This window comes from Ciconia boyciana, chromosome 1 (genome assembly GCF_034638445.1).
Source record: "Ciconia boyciana chromosome 1, ASM3463844v1, whole genome shotgun sequence".
Lineage (NCBI taxonomy): Eukaryota > Metazoa > Chordata > Aves > Ciconiiformes > Ciconiidae > Ciconia > Ciconia boyciana.
In genome coordinates this window covers 1,808,872-1,821,611 of record NC_132934.1, presented here as the reverse complement: position 1 = coordinate 1,821,611, position 12,740 = coordinate 1,808,872, and the positions used below count along the sequence as shown (strand labels likewise).

The 12,740-nt window shown below is 43.8% G+C and overlaps 1 protein-coding gene across 6 annotated transcripts in view; it reads right to left on the bottom strand.

Annotated features, from left to right (window-relative positions):
• The window catches only part of NRF1 (nuclear respiratory factor 1), a 73,470-nt gene that overhangs the window by 55,881 nt on the left and 4,849 nt on the right, over positions 1 to 12,740 (bottom strand). The window lies entirely within an intron of this gene.

Sequence of the window (12,740 nt, the reverse complement as noted above, 5' to 3'; positions counted from 1 at the left end):
CCAAAGCATTTTGCCCTGCTCAACTCTGTCCGGTTAACTGACAATTCAGACCTTAGAGGCCAAGCTCCTCGGGAAGTACCAGCCTCCCTCCGCTGACCAGAGAGGGAAACCACAGCAACCTGCCTTCTAAGGTAGACATCGTGGCTTCATAGTTAAAACCCAGAAAAGGGTCCAGGTTACAGAATCCCTTTATTTTCCACGTCTGTCTATGTCTGGTTTCTCTTCAACGCTATACACACTTCTAATAACAAGAATTACATAAAATGAACAGCTTCTACTAAGAGACTACTATTTCCACACTTAACACCAACTTCATTGTGGAGCATCAAAGCTAACTCCGTTCATTTTGACATCTTCATAGAAGATGGGATAGAAGCAGAAGGGAAATACATGTATTTAGGCAGTGGATTTTCATCCACGAGATGTCAACAGTACTCTAATGCACAGCTGTATTCTAAATGTTAGGGTGATACTGGTTTGATACTGGTTTGGGTTTCCCACTTTGGAAAAAGTCTGTCTGGTTAAAACCAGGGACTTGTACTCACAAGTGAGATGGGAGGAAGGACTTGGTCACATATTTAATTATGCAGCCGGCTGGTGTGTGACAGAGGGAAGCATGGTCTAGCGGTTAAAACAAAGAAACAAGTATCACGATACAGGTCCAGTACTGGAAGCTGCCCCGATACCAAGATGACCATGGCACTAGAATCACCCTCTGTACTGGGAAGGCTGGGGAAGAGGCACATCTCTATTTATACTCCCACTAACATTATTGCCCCAAGAAAGTGAGTTTCTTGTCCATGAAACACTAAGAGATCCCCTAAAAGCTCCTAAATAGTATGGACAGGAAACTAAATTCAATCTGGACCACAAACAGATGTTTTCAAACTTCTGTCTTCTATCCAGGCATGAGGTAGAGGAGCTCAAGCCTGTGGGACAGCAGAAGTGCTGTTGTGAGACTGTTACGAACCTATTGAGGTTACGGCTAAAGCCAAATCACCTTCAAACTCACAATCCTCCCTAAAAGGCTGCTAGACTTAGATGTTGCTGTTGTCCAACGCTGTTTACAAGTCAGATTGTAATATTAGAACCATCCAAAAATAGCCACAATTCAAATACCGCCAGTAAGGAAGGGACTAAGATGCTGAAGTATATTGAAGCAAAGTGAAAATTTCTGGTTTAAAAAAAAAAAAAAATCAGCTGTAATCTCCTTCCAAGCAACTTATTTTGCCATCACCATAGAAAAAGGGGGGGGCGGGATTTCAGGCAAAACCTTAATGAAAAAGCTCAGCAGGCCAGGCTTTCCCAAGCCACCGTGCTTTTTCTGAAAGTGTATATTGCTGCTTTTCTCAATGGAGCAATACAACTTTAAGTACTTTCCGTTAAAATAAAAAATGTATTTATCAGAAAAATATGATCAGAATATAATTGACAAAGCATAGTAACCTTTTAGCTCATCAGGAGACAAGACTGCAAGACAATGGATGCTTCAGATAATGTCAGAAGGAAACCTGCTTGAATCAAGGGGCAGTCTACACTCGATGCCACTAAAAACAATGCTTTTTTATAAATAAAATTGGTAGTGGACTGAAACTATGCATTTCTGTGTCAGCAAGTGGACAGCTGGGTAAGCAATATCAATATCCTCACGGGCAACTATGCAAATTTAAACACACGTGCATTTGATCTTGTTTTTACAGGCACACATCCTGCTTCAGTGCATGGTGCCTGGTTGAATTTTGGCATTTTTTGAAACAGTTAGCTATAAGCAATGACTGGGATAATCAATAGCAAGGTCATCGTGTTTGTTTAGAGATGAAGTCCACTCGATTCAAACACGGTCTAATAACCATCAAGCTACTACAAACTCTTTCCTCTCTCCACCACCTGCCTTCCAAAGGAGTCCGAGCCACATGCTGCAACGTACGAAGGACACTTGCCTCCTCGGTGCCACTATTAGATTTCCTCACTCTTAAGCTTTCCTGCCTATATAAAAGTAGGTATGCGCTGGAAAAAAGGCAATAAACTACTACAGCTCTTCAGTAAATGGCGCAGCCTGTCCAACTGTGCACACAACAGCAGCACAAGCTCTAGTAATTCATTTCCAAGTTGTAACTTGGATTAATTCTAGTTTAACCTGAGAACTGGCTTCACTCAATGCAGGTTTTCTACTTTTCCAACTTCTGCCCTATTTTCATACCTGCACATTTTCCTCCCAGAAAATTTCCAAACGTTTCCAGAATCATACACTGAAAGGCATGAAGCCTTATCTTTGAGTGTTGAAACGTTGGGTAGTTATTCATATATTCAAATTATTCCCAAAGGATTCCTGATACAAGTCATGCTTTGTGGGCAAACACCTTGACTGGCAGTTTCTGCTGGTGATTACCAATCTGTTGCTATTGTTGTCGCCCCAGCAGCAAAGCATCTCTGTTAGGCATCTGAAGGGTCCGCGCTTGGATTTGAACAGGGATGCAGGCACGGGGGATGAAAGGAAAGTTGTTCTTGATTAATTTTAGAGATGAGCATTCATCATTTCAGAAAAGGAAAGTTTATTCTTGTTTTCCTTCAGAAACCAGAACAGTTTCGGGTGTAAAGAAACCCTAATGATATGATGATGCCTGCAAAGACATTTCCTGGTAGTTGTAGCTTAGTCCAGAAGCCTTGGATGACAGCCAGAAGTATTTTTAAAGTCATTTAAAGTGCTTCAAAAAAATATGAGGATAAAGTCCCTCTCATCACACAGTGCAGTTGCTTCATGACTCTGTCAGAGGTTCCTTTGATGTACTGTCAACGATGATCTATGGCTGTTGACACCATCACTGGAAGAACACCAGACGCAGGAGGAGCAAAGCAATCCAAAATAGCAGAAGCCGTACCATTCAAACCAGCAGAAAACAACGGAAACTGAACATAAAAACCATAAATTCTACATTAAATTTAAAACCATGTGGATTAAAATGAAGATCTCGTCTGCTCAGTGTAATCTGTAGTGTGAATGTAAGGAGATATAACTGAACTAATATAAAACCACAGGGGTTATCCTCCTGTAGAAGTTGTCCTCTGCCACCGCCATCTAGTTCAATGTTGCCTCATGGGTTCTTTAAACTGAGCCAAAAATAAAACATGCACACCAGAAAAAATTATGAGGTACACCAGCATGACTGGAAAAACCCTCTTACACAGACAGGGCCTGGGCTTTATTTTTATCCTTTAGACTGCTGAAGCAGTTTTACTTCAGATGTGTAGAAGCACAAGGCACTGCCCACTGAGACTGTCTTAACTTAGAGATGAGCATCTCATTTATCTACCGGCATTTAAAATCATGCAGCCATTTTTACTAACTCGCCCAACACAATGCCTAATTCATCTGAAACCCTTTTCAGATTAACAATAAATAAAAACTGCTGAGTCTAACTTCTTTGATGGTTAAAATAATTTTTAAAAGGCTGCAAAATATGGATTACCTGAATGAAGAGTAATGGAGAAGGGCTGAGACCCAGAATATTTTGAGACCTGCTCTGTGCTCTCCCATGCATGCACTGATCGCTCCTGCCATGTGTGCTCAGACCCCTCCTGAGAGAGAGCAGCCGCTGCACAAGTTTTAAATGAAAAGAGGGTAGATTTAGATCAGACATAAGGAAGAAATTCTTTACGATGAGGGTGGCGAGACAGTGGAACAGGTTGCCCAGAGAAGTTGTGGATGCCCCATCCCTGGAAGCGATCAACGTCAGGTTGGACGGGACTCTGAGCAACCTGATCTAGTGCAAGATGTCCCTGCCCATGGCAGGGGGGGTTGGACTAGGTGATCTTCAAAAGCCCCTCCCAACCCAAACCACTCTGTAATTCTATGATTCTACCATTCTGAAACGAGGTGGGAACAAGCTAACAGCCTCATCAACATCCAAAACATGAAATATAAAGTTCTCATGTTCAAGTTTTGCAACCAGACCTTCCTTCTGCTTGGGCATTTCAGAGCTCACTGGATGAGCAAACCTCTCGTCCGTAAGTCAACAGCCAAGAAGTCACTGTGAAACAGGGTGGGTTGTTGTTCTTACAAAATTTGCTTCGTCAAATAAAGAGTTTTGTATTTTCTTTGCAAATAATCCTGGTTGTCAGAATTCAGGCCTCATATTTTCATATCCAGGGTGAGACACTCTGGGTAGAACACCATAAGGGAGGAGCTCACCTGTGTTCTGTAATAGCATCCACATAAAAACGCGTGTGACATATAACTAAAATGCAAGAATTAGCAAATCATCAATAGCAAACGGAGAGGCCAACTCGCACACAGCCTGCTCAGTGCACTACAGCACGGCCTTTCCAAACCAAAGGGTTTGGGAAGATTGAAATCCCATCCCAGCCAGCTGCACGGCACTGCTGCACAGGGGAACTAACCTTATTTGATGGACACCCCAAGCTCAAGCAGCAGCTCTGCCTTCTACAGTGATATAAGCAAGGCTTTAGAAGTTACACAGGAGGAAAAACAGAAGACTAACAAGACACACATGCTTTTTCAGAATCCACTTTATAAGTGATTAATGTCAGCAATTAGTTTATTAGACACGCTGACCTTTCCAGCTCCAGTCCCTGTACTCACTTCATGCCGGTCACATCATCGACCCTCGTCTCTTCCCACCAATGAGACTCAGGAGAAAGGCTGCATTACATGACCCACCTAGTGTCCTCTAAAGAACTGGCCTTGAATTGCTAAAAAGATCTTAAATTTAGATGATAGAGGAACAAACCAGATGCTATGGGAAGCCACGGTAACTACTGAAAAAAGGGGCGATGAGCTTGCATCAGCTCGTGTCTCTGAAGAGAGCCAGCCAGCCTGCATCATGCTTATCCTCATCCTCCTTTCACCTAAACATCAGGGGGGGTTGATACCCAAACCTGCAAAGGCTCGTGCAGAGGTCTAGGCTGGTGTCTACAGAGGCATGGCACTCTGCAGCATGGATGGAGTATTTAAAAAGGTACAAAACAGAAACACAAAGACCAGGACACTGATGAAGCCTCACGGGCGGCAAACGCTCTCTTGTAGAGGAGAGTTTACATCGGCGTTTTCCCCAAAGCCATGCCTCGTATTCGGCGTACAGTAAAGTAAGCAGAAAGGAGAAAGGAAGAAACAAGCCAACATTGTGATTGCTCAGTTGGCTCAGGGGACATCAGATGTTCCTGGGGTTTAAAAAAAAAAAAAACCAAACCAAAAAACAAATTCATTTGCTTTATTTTTTTAAATTAAGTAATTTAGAGGACTTATTTGAGAGGGCCAATTCTACATATCCACTCTCAAGAATAATCCCTCTGGCTCATTTCCTAATTTGTTTCAAAAGAATGGAAACACTCCTGGTTTTTTTTCTTTTGCAGCCCATTTTCTGCTTGAACCCTGTGTTGTAGTCAGCGCCAACTCCTTATCGAGAACCCTACTCCACACAGGAAATCGGCAGGTAGTACTTTGCCTGGCACTACACAGCAGTCTTGAGACCAGTGTAAAAATTAAAAAAAAAAAAAGGGAAAAAAAAATCTGGTTCATCATTCAAGCTTGTCACCCTCCTCATGGTTTTAACTTCAATGAAATGCTGCTCCATGCTCAGTGAGCTGAGTGTTTTCCAGAAAACATGCAACACCTCCTCCCTTTCTTCCACTCTTTTTGTAAAGTTGACAAGCATCTGGAGTTTAGTATGCCCTTAATGGATTCAAGCCTCCGCTGTAAATAAGTCGTTTGCTTTGCATTAAACAACCGACATCACACTGGCACTTTTGTTCTTGGAGGCGATTGTGGAGCGTTAATCAACGGGGCTCCTGTGATCCGGGTGTGTTAATTCTCATGCAGCAGCTCCGTGGGCTGCGGGGTGGCTGCTGCAGCCATCAGCTGCCGCCTGCTAAGCCCCTTCTTGCAGCTCTCCAGCGGTGTTCAGCCACGTAGACCAGCACCTCTGCTAGGAAATGGGCCTCTAAATCAGGTTTTAGCCATTTGCTGCTCAGGTTGCTTCTCCCCTTCCCCTAGCTTGGAGGGGAGCCACGGTGCTTACTCGCAAAATGCTGCTTCTTCAGCGATGCTGCGAGGAGGTAGTGACGATGCTCGGCATTACCCTCGTGCTTGTCTCCATCCCTTGGCCATCACAGCGAGGCAGGAGCAGAGTTTCCCAGTGCAGGTCACAAAGATGCTGGTGGTGGCACGCAGGGCTTCACACATGCAAAGCATGTGCCCCACTGAGCTGCCTTCCTCGCTCCTAAGAGCCCGTGGTTTACGCTGTAGCGGGTAAGGTAGACCACACCACCCCGATTTATTTTAAGAACTACCAACTGTTTGCAGCTGCAACAGCTCATCCGCCCGCCTGCCACAGCGACCATCGGCGCCGGTGTCATCTCATGAGAGGGAGGAATCTGAAATACCTTTGATGATCCGGGCCAACGTGACGTGAAAGAGTTTTTTCAGTTAACTAGGTTTCATACTTCATGTATTCAATCAGATTAAAAAGCACTTCCTATGCACTTAGTACATAAGAATGTTTTATTTAAAAAGCTATTTCAAACATCCGGCTGTATGTCTAGATAAATTCCAAATTCCCTGCAAAGACAGTCTGGAATAATTCTTCAGTGAAAATTGATCCAGTGAGAAATTAATCACTTGTCATTTACTAATAAAATCAAATCCTGTTTGAGTGTAATTATACCTTTGAAATTGTCCGGTACTGCTTTTTGCTGTTCTGGCACAAAGCCCTCTACACATTTTTTAAAGCACGTACATATATCCTGATACAGTTGGCCTCTAATCAGCAGATTTCAAGGGTTGTACTATCCATGAAGAACTAACCTCATTCGGAAACAACGGCAACACAAACCAAGAGATCGTGCACCACGACTTCCACGAGGAGCCATGACTGAAATCACTGGTGTTCATCAAACCTTGTTAGTCTTGTCAGACTGGGGTCTACCCTCTGATTACAATAGCCAGAAATGGTCCGGTTTTGATAGGTCCTGAGATGCTCTGAATTAGAAGAGCTGCCAACCTCCTGTTGAGGGGAGGATAGAGGACAACCTCTAACAGAGGAGAGATGCCCAGTCTTGGTTTGGTGCTGTCATGGCTGTGTTTCTCCTCTATCCAGGACCAACACTGGCTGGTACCTGGAAGCCACAGAGATGCCCACCTCCCAGGCCTGGCTCGCACAGGCACAGAGCTCACTCGCAGCATTTCCTGACGATGCTGGTTAAGAAACCACTTCCAGGTGAAATCTGAGACGGCAGGAGGTCTACACCATCTGATTACAACTGCACTGGCTTCTGCGAGTGCAGCTTGCAACCAAAAGCACATGAGAAAGCCCCCATCTCCCATCACTTGGCTGCACTATGTACCAACAAGCAAGACCCAGACCTTCTCCTGGTCTTTCCTCCATGGGGAGAAAAGAAAGAGGATGTTCACGTCCTCCCTAGCAGGAGGTTTCAGATTCCCGAGAGCAGAGACTTAGCTCTTTCCGTGATGTCCACCTGTCACGTTGCACTGGCGTCTCTCACTGGTTAAATATTATGTGTTAATTCGCCTTCAGGATAAATTTGATACTCTTCTTGTATAAAATTGTGCCTAGAGGGAATTACCACTGCAGGTCTGATAAGGAAACAATGCCATTCCTCAGGGACAAGATCGATTAGTATCTTAATTATTATGACAACTAATTTAAAATGCACATTTAAATCCAAAAATCCTATTTTTCCATGGCTGTGGAAAAAGCCTTCCCTTGCTCATGGAGAGAATTTGCTGGCCTACACCTCAATCCAATTAAAAAATGGCTTTTTTTCTGGTGAAGCTTGTATCACTCTGGAAGCTGTGCAAGGCTTTAGCTGGGACTGACCTTCTGGGACTTGAGACATTGCCTCATGTCAGCAGCAACTGATATCCTGCACAAAGGCAAGATAAGACACACTAGTTTACACCTCTCCTATCAAGACTGAAGCGAACATCTTATTTCACGCTGGCTCACAGCAGCACATGGACAGTTGCCTCATGTCGGCAGAGATGTGGTAACTCAAGCACTAAGAGGAACTACAGAAACCAGCTCTCGTTCCACAGCGTCCTCCTGTGGCATAATATAATGATCCTTTTAATTAGGATGAAAAAAAATTCCCTATGCTACCAGTCTCAGCATGAAAAGACCTAAAATAAAATTGATTCTAGGAAACAAAACCAAAACCCCTTCTAGTAATGTGCTCTTTTTATCAGCATCTCACATAAAAGAGCAAACACATCTCACTGGAGGAAAAATGTCACACACAAAGTCTGGAAAATAAACAAATAAGATTTTACACAAATTTATTAAGGCATACAAACTCCTATTTGCTGCTGAAGTTTCTGCTGAAAGCCACCATTTGACAATGTGACAGGACATTTCATTTCACGATGTACGATGCAATTTGCAACGGGTCTTTTCTGCAGCTTAACTTCGCATATTTAGCACCAAATGCCGGCAGGAAGCTATGCGCTGAACGTAAGGATGAGGTGGTTTCTACTTGAAGACTCTTCTCAGGCTTTGGCACAAAGGCGATAGCGAGCATGCGGAGGACTTCACCGCAGCCTTCCACCCAGCTGCAGAAGGCGAGCTGGAGCAGACGCCTGGTCTCCCTCCTGCCTGGGCCAGCAGGGAATGGAAGCAGCACATCGGAGAGAACATGAAGCTCTCCAGAAAAAAAAAGAAAAAAAAGAAAAAAAGAAAAGAAACCAAAACAAAACAACACTCCCCCCCTCCTTTTAAATTACCCCAGAAGCTGAACTGGGCTGGACTGGCTGCCAAAGAAGTTTCTCTTCAGTTGCTTGCCTCAACCAGAGCAATGGTAGTTCACAGGGAAAGCACAACATGTACATGCAGAAGGACTCCACTTTTTTTTCAAATTTTAAGCAATTCACATAAGTTTAAAAAAAAAAAAAAAAAGTACTACAGTGGAATCAATCCTCCCCATGAAGACACCAAGAACAAGGTTAGCACACGTTCAGCGTTTGGAAACCCACAGGAAGGGCATACCACCGCATCCCGGCCCGTGTCAGCCAGCGAGTGTAATCCAAAACTAGAAGTCAAACTACACCGTAAAATCGTAAACCACCGGGTGGAATTCTCATTTAGCATTCCCGTGCTTCCCCCCAGGCTCTGCAGGTTTCACGTTAAGCATTTGGGGTGCGATACACAGAGGTGACTCTCCTTTACCAGTAACACCTGGGGCAGAACCTTCTTCCCTAAAATTTTTTGCCGGATGTGTAGTCTGACACGAGTCTAGGAAACATAACATATGATAAATGGCATTCTCAAAGATAATACTTTGTCAACTTACACATTCTTTCATTTTATTTAAAGAACCACAGAGAAATCCCAATTTCAAATTATTTTACTTTCTGGACATAGCCCAGAAGTCATTTTAACAGTGTGAAGCAAGTTAGTCATCTCTAGTCGATACAGCTTTTTAAATTAACACGCAAAGTGGTCTTTTAAGAATTACTAACCCAATAAGCGCAACCGCTGAGAGAGTGGCTATCTGCTGATCGCCAACAGCATTCCTGGCACTGCACAACAGCACAGCCCTCGCCCCAACAGGATTACTGCCTAAAAGACAGTGCAGCCCTAGCTGGCTGCATTAAGGTGCAAATGTTCCCGGTTTTAATCCTCTTTTATCGAGAGAGAGGATTAGTGGTTATGCTGGACTACCACAGAAAAACATAATGGAAGAGTGTTTTACTGAGGGATTCGAGCAAGAGGGTGGCAATGTGACACACCACGGCCTCGTCTAGACTGAGGCTCGGAGGTGTGAAGTGTCACGTTAACCGTAACGTCCAGCATGGACAAGGTCCGCTGTCTTCAACCTTGGCTATATGGATCACCTTAAGGACTTGGTCCTCACATCGCATTACTTCAACCGGATTAGCATATGGTAAAGGCAGACGACACAGCCTTAACCACATTTAATTATCTAACTTCCACCCTAAAATGGCAAGCCTGGCCCACGCCTCATCGATGGTTCTGTTAATGATGCAGTCTTCAGGGAGATGCTGAATACAGTACGGTTGATCCTAAACCCAGAATGAGTTACACCAGTATGACTGTAGCTGGTTTTAGGAGGGGCGGTGCCACCTTGGCTGGATGAGGAAGGGTACAGGTATTCAACCTGTGTGCGCAGAATGTCCCAGGCAATGGACTAAGCAGTGACAAGTGGTCCCAGATCACCAAAAAAAAACCCAACAAACCCAACAAAACCCACCAAAAAACAAAAACCCCAAACTCTCTCCTCTTGCAGTTTTATACTTTTACCTTTTCAGTTCATTTGCTCTCCAACCCTGCAATACATACTGAAGCCCTCTAATGTTGTGAGCAAACACAAACATCAGCAACCCAGCCCACTCTGTCTTCAAAAAACAAAAAAATTAAATCCTGTAGGGAAAATACAATACATTTGCCACAGTAGCATTTGTTTTCAAGATCTTATTCTGCCTAAGTTTTGAGGGTTTTTTCCCTTGAGCTGTTTAAGAGGAGAAGTGGTGCATTCACAGGTCTGCAGACAGCTTCTGATGTCAACTACCTTATCTGCATTCACACGGGGAAGAATTTTGGGATTCTTCTTCAGGCTCACAAAAATGGGCATCTCGGGTTACCCTGCGGTGCCTCTGAGGGCATCTGAGGTGACGAGTACAGTGGGGCTCTGTTCAGTGCCAGTAAAAAATGGGATACCTCCTCCCCTTAGCACCTGGAACTAGGAAAAAGGAAAGGACAGGTTTCCTGTGGTTCAAGAACACGTCTGCTTGCCTGCCCCACGAAAGACTGCAAATGAGGAGGAAAAACTGCCCAGCAAAACCACTGGAAACTAATGAGCAAAGACCCTGAAAAGGGAAAGTGTCACCTCTGTAAACGAAGCACCAGGTATGCAAGAAAATCCAGTGCGTGTCACATTTGCAGCTACGTATTGTGCAGGATTAAGATTGGTGTTTTCTGGAAAAAAGTGCATCTACAGCCCAACTAGATCAAAGAGATTTGTCTGCGAGTTATTTAAGTCTGAAGTACCTGCACGCTGGATTTAAATGCTGGTTCAAACATTTTTCTCCCTAGTATTGACAAAGAGCCTGTTAAGCAGGCCACCGTGCTCTCCAAGCATCCTGCTTAGCACTCAGCAGTCTTCCACACAGGCAAAACTGAACACTCAAGACCCAAGGCATTTGTTAAAAGATGAAGCAGGGTTATAACAATCCCACACACGAGTACATCCGCTAAGGCTCTTCTTACTAAGCACAGTTATTTCCTTCTGTCTTAGTTTGGGAAGGGGCATGGGTCAGTATGGCTTACGGGAGTACTATTCCACCAGAATCTCAAACTTCCCACGCACATGGAGAACATCCGCGATTGAGCCATCATGGTTTTCCAGTCCTGACCCACCTTAAGTCAGCGTTCAAGTGGGGCTTTTCCTGCTCTGAATGCACAGCACGATATGCAAATCCCGTGGGAATTCGAAGTTTTCAGAGTTCCTGCAACGCACAACCATGTATTTGAAAAATACATGATTGTATACTGAAAATGGACCACAAATTTTTATTTGCTGCTATATTTTGTACTTTAGATGTCTTTCACATTTCTTCACCACCACCTCCATCTACATATGCTTCTCGTTATCAGGGTTTAAGTATTACAGCAATCACAGGAACATACACCATTTCCTTGTTGAGCAAGAGACCAAATTTACTGATTTACCTGCCAATTGCCATGAATACTCATGATGCAGAAGTAAGAAGCCTGAAAAAACAACTTGCAACCTAAATCAACTATGAGAAGAGCTTCAAATCAGCTAGCTCTTTCTAGGGAGGAAAGGGAGCAGCACTATTTAAAGTCCTTTCTCCTTGAAAAGGGAAACCAGGAGTTAAAGGATTTTCTTTGTGCCCAAGAAAGTGGCTGCAGAAGCAGCAGCAGGAGACTCTAATGGCTGACGCCAAAAATAAACTTATGGGGAAAATAATTAATTTACACACCGTTCCTCTACAGAGGATGTTGCAAGGTAAATAAAGCGTGGTGACTCTGGGGGTGTGGTCTTGCAAGTATTTTTGACCCAGACTATGGGGAAGTTTTCCAAGCCTCGAAGTCATCCCCATTTTATTACTTTAATTAGATGGTTATGTAATAAACCGTGGGAGGGACTCAGTTTCTTTTGGATTGCATTTCATGATCACACTGGTTACAAGCAAGAAGCATGCTCTATAAATGAAAATATACTGTCATGGGTTTCTGCTTATGTATTTGAAGTCAGATGAATTTTGTAACAGTAGTGAAAAAGTTGAGTTACCCTCCAAGTCGCTATCAGTCTGCAGCATCTGAGCAATCCATTTATTATTTATAGGCAATACAGACAGCACACAGAGCAAACGGATAAAATAATTCACACATCTGCCTTACACACAGCCTCACAGAGGCAGAAAGTAATCAACACCCAACAAAAATAATGCGAGCGAGGAAGCAGAGGCTCAGAGCCCAGCACCAAGAGCAGAATGCACCTCACCATGCTCCGTACTGAGGACACACCTGCTTTCATCCCCCAACACAAAAACAGGCTTCAATACCCACTGAAAGCAGTGTGGTCTTCAAAAAAGGATGAAAAACAGGAAGAAAAAGAGATGCTGGACTCCTCAATCCTATAGAGCCAATGCTTGGATGGAAAACACCTTCCATCTAAAGCGTCCCAAGAGTCTTTGTACAGCTACATCTTTCTTACAGGAGGAA